Source organism: Megalops cyprinoides, chromosome 16 (genome assembly GCF_013368585.1).
Source record: "Megalops cyprinoides isolate fMegCyp1 chromosome 16, fMegCyp1.pri, whole genome shotgun sequence".
Lineage (NCBI taxonomy): Eukaryota > Metazoa > Chordata > Actinopteri > Elopiformes > Megalopidae > Megalops > Megalops cyprinoides.
In genome coordinates this window covers 1,762,639-1,767,603 of record NC_050598.1, presented here as the reverse complement: position 1 = coordinate 1,767,603, position 4,965 = coordinate 1,762,639, and positions in this window count along the sequence as shown.

Sequence of the window (4,965 nt, the reverse complement as noted above, 5' to 3'; positions counted from 1 at the left end):
TTCCAGACACTATAACAAAGAAGTAATTGCATTGGTTATGTGTGATTCTGGTGTGTTCTAATTTTACATCAACAGAAATTACAACAAATACAACGCTGGCTGAATTCAGTTAGCAACATATTACTTTCACTTATACTCAGAAACATAAGATGTACAGTTCTAATGTAATATCCATTTACACTGCTGGATATATGCTTTACAATTTGTGAAACAATACCAACAGGTTCCCCCAGAAGTGGTGATACCATATTTGGTGTGGTGTGTCCTGGGAATTTATTGGTCAGACATGCCTGGTTTCATGGTGTAAGTCAATTTAGACAAAGAAAACAGAAAATAAAAAATAGAATAGAATAACTGCCTATTGTTACCATTGCCTTTAGAACACAGTCACAGTCATTATTGCTGTTTCAAAATAGTGCATTTTAGTTAGAAGCTTAGTTAACCGGTTCATAGCAATCAATTTTTCATGCACAATCAAGATGGAAGTTTTATCTTTTGAGAAAGGGCAAAAAATGACTTGCAGTTGGCTGCAATTTGCAGATGTGTCAGTTGACTGAGGGGAGATTAATGGAGAGATACGTAAATACCAACTTTTTTGAATGATGAAATGAAAATGAAGACGTAGATAAAGCCTACTTTTGTATAGGTGTGGGATGTGCCTTGCTAGCCTGGAACATCAGATGGTGAATGTGGTACTTCAAAATCACGGTGGCCCAAAACCAATCAACTTCATGTTTTCACACAACCGAATTTTGTCCTGCATTGACATATGATGTCAAGTTATAACACGATCAGATTAAAAAGCAGGGCAGACATGAGAAATTTTCACTTACGTTTAGACCTCATTTAAAAATGCAGCCTTTCCTGGCTGAGGTAGATGGACGAGTTTTGAATGGACGAAAAGCTGAAAATACAAATGGATTTACAAAAGGCTGAGTTTCTGATGTGTTTTTCCTCTCACTGGGACATGGCATGTGCTGGTATGTTAATGCACCTATGGCTCTGCTTGGCCTCCCAATCATTTCAGCTTTCGGCTATATAATTGTGTTCATGCTTGTGAGGATGGGAGACCAAATGTATTAATGGTGACTCTGGGAATCTTTGAGAAAAACAGCCTCTGTATATACAGTCAGAACCAGAATTACTGGCACCCTTGATAAAGAAGCACAAAAAATTCTGCAAACTAAAAAATTAAAACCATTATTGACATAAAATTTATTTTCCAACATGTGTAAAATATTGTGCTTTATTAATGATTCAGTAAAATCAACCAAAATCTTACATTTTAAAATAAATTTATTTCCCAAAAACACAGATTTCACAATTACTGACACCCCCGGTTTAATACTTTCTGCAACCACCTCTGGCAAAGATGAGAGCCTTGAGTCTTTTCCTATAATTTGTGATACGGTTAGAGAACACATTTGCAGCAATTTTTGACCATTCCTCCATGCAGAACTTTTCACAATCATTGATGATATCCTTGGGTTTGCGCTTGTGGAGTGCTCTCTTCAGTTCAGACCACTGGTTTTCGATGGGATTTAAGTCCAGAAACTGAGATGGCCATTGCAGAACATCAATTTGTTTTCACTTAACCATTTCTGTATGTATTTTGGTGCCTGTTTGGGGTCATTATCCTGCTGGAAAATTCATCTTTGACCAAGTTTCGGCCTCCTAGAAGAGACAAGATTTTCTGCCAAAATTTCCTGATACTTGGTGATCTTCAATGCCATTGATGTTAACTAATGCCCCTGGACCACTCACAGCAAATCGTTCCCAAAACATCAGTTGTTTTTATTCTTTGTGCAACCCTTCCAAAGAGCTTGTTGGTATGGAGGTGGCATCTTATGTTTATTTTTAAGACATGGTCACCCCAAGATGCGACCAAGCTCTGCAATTTTTGAAGTGTGATCCTTGGGTTCTCAATTGCCTCCCTCACCATCCTTTCCTCGCCATCTTCCCCACCGTCCATGAGGGCAACGTGCACTTGTGTCCTCTTCCTGGCCAGTTTGCAACCATTCCACACATTCTAAATTTCCTGGTTCCTAAATTCCCCTTACAGGGCTGAGTGTTATGTTTAAACATTTTAGTTTTTTGTAGCCATTACCAGACTTGTGAAGATCAATTACCATCTGCCTGTTTTGTATTGACTGTTCTTTGGCTTTTCACATGATTATGGATGACAAAGGGATTTTGCATGGGTGTTACCTCATTTTTATACAGTCAACTCCAGAAATATTGGCACCCCTCAAGAAAGTGAGCAAAAACATTAATATAATGTAATATAGGTAATACATATATTGATCCTAATTTTCCTCAAATGTTTGGAGAAATTGCTGACTATTCATTTAGTAACAATCATTCCTGCAAAAGTGTTGTTTTATCTTCGGAATAGTTTATTCTGTCAAAAACATGTGGCAAAATTATTGGCACCCTTGAAGAGTACTATTAATAAAACCAAAGGAATTTGCGTCTTTGGGGAAAAAATGTCTCTTGATATTGCGTTTAGTGTCTAGTGTCTTTATTGTTGTCTGTGACCTGTCTGTGTCTATTTCCTTTTTCATTGGGGTATAAATATGAGGTAACACAGGTAAAATCCTTTTGTCATCCATCAATATGGGTAAAACCAAAGAGCTCTCAACTCAAATGAGAATAAAAGCTGTTGAGCTGCATAGATTGGGGAATGGCTACAAAAAATAGGTATTCAGTTTGAAAAGCATGGAACTGTTGAAAATTTGGAAGGGGACGCACCTGCATATTGCCCCCATGCACAATGAGGAGGATGCTAACAGAGGCAAAGAAGAGCCCAAAGATCACAGTTTCTCAACTTCAAGTTTAGTTGAATCTTGGGGTTTCACCGTTTCAAGATCAAGTGAGATGCCACTTCCATGACCAGAAGCTTTTTGGACCAGTTCCACGAAAGAAGCCCTTCCTGAGAACAAGACACAAATCCCAGCATCTGAACTTTGCCAAGCAACATTGGAGTTACAACTGGAATTGTTTGTTGTGGTCAGATGAGACAAAAAAATTGAGCTTTTTGGCCATGCACACCATCGTCATGTTTGGCAAAAAAAAAGGGGACTGCATACAAAGAACAACACCTCATACCCACGGTGAAATATGATGGTGGCTCTTTGATGCTTTGGGGCTGTTTTGCTGTCAGTGGTCCAGTGGCTCTTGTTAAGGTCAGTGGCATAATGAATTCCATTCAATACCAGGACATTTTAGCCTAGAATCTGGTTGCCTCTGCCAGAAGGCTGAAACTGGGCCGTGGTTGGGTCTTCCAACAAGACAATGACCCGAAGTACACATCAACATCAACAAAAAAATGGTTGCAGCAACACAAAATCAAGGTTTTGCAAAGGCCCTCTCAGTCTCCAGACTTTAACCTAATTGAAAATCTGTGGTCTCAATTGAAGAGGAGAGAAAGAGAAAGAGGTCCAAGATCACTCCACAAGTGTTCTCCAACCTTGTTAAACACTACAGAAAGAGGCTGAGTGCTGTCATTCTCGCCAGGGGAGGCTCCACCAAATACTGAAAATTGGGGTGCCAATGTTTTTGGAATCTGCATTTTCACAAAAATTTGTTACTAAAGGAAAACTTTATTTTGTTCCAAAAATCTGTTTGAAAATAAAAGTATAAAAAGAGGCTTACCCATTTGTTTAAGCCCAAAATATTACTCATTGCATGTGTGGTTCTTTTTATATGTTAATTTTAGCTCATTTTCATGAAGGGTACCAATAACTCTAGAGTTGACTGTACCTTAGTGAAACAGGAGGTGATGGAATGACACAATATAGTTCCTTTAGACTGAGACTAACTAAAATGTTACTAATTTTACTATTTTAATAATTGGTGCCAATATTTTTGACACCTGTTGTTTTCAGGAAAAAATGACATTACCTAGTAAAAACCACTGAAACATGAAAATAATTGTATTGAAATAAAAGCATGTAGTTTTCACATGTTTGAACATAACATATAGATTATTTTCTGTGTTGTTTATTATATGCAGACTGTTTTCTTCATTTTTTTTTCAAGGATGCCAATAATTGTAGATAGGGTCACTATATTTCCCACAGCAAAAATAGTATATCTGGTAAAAATACTTGAATACTTGGATCAAGTCAGTCAGCCTTTCAACTGCTGTAGCATCTGAATGAATTTCCGCCACAGAGAACTGTCACCACACACAGTGGTAGTAGTTCCTCCATGTAACCACACGGTGGCTTAAAAGACTGCAGTCTGAGCTGAACTGAATTTGCTGCTTGATGCAGCTTTTCTTTTTGATCACAAGGGAGCAGCATTTCACTCTCCACCAGTGAAGCTGCAGGTGAAGCTGCACCAGTGAAGCCCCCCCCCGGCCCCAGGACAGATCCCACACAAGCACAGGAGAGAGAGAGGGAAGGAGAGACAGACTGAGGCTCTTTGAGGTGCTGAGTGCAGGGGACCAGAGGGGAAGAAAGGGCTGATGGTATTTTCTGTGGGGAAGTGGGGGGCAGTAGATGAGTGAGAGGATTGTCCACTGCTGGAGACGCTGGTGAGTCAGAGGAGTGGCGTGCCGCAGGAGAGGTGGTGGCTTTAACTGGATGGGACTCTTCTGCACAGCAACACAGCCCTGTTTCCCTCCTGTTCTTTCTCTCTCCCTCCCTTTCTCTCTCTCTTTCTGTTTCCCTCTCATTCTCCTTTTTTGTCTCTCTATATACCCCCTTGCTCCCTCCCTCTCTTTCCCTCCTTCTCCCTCTCCCTCCTCCTTCTCACCCTCTATCTCAGGCAGCCAGCGAAGGGGGGGATTAGGGAGGGGAGGGGTCTACAAATTGTGCCCCCAAGCAGGAAAGCCCATATATGGAGTGTGACAGCTTTGGCGTGTACTGACGGAAGAGCAGGTATGCTGAGCAAGTGAGATGCAGGGGGGGTGAGGGAGAGAGAGGGGGAACGGGGGAGCTGGATGTGTGCGCCTGGCAC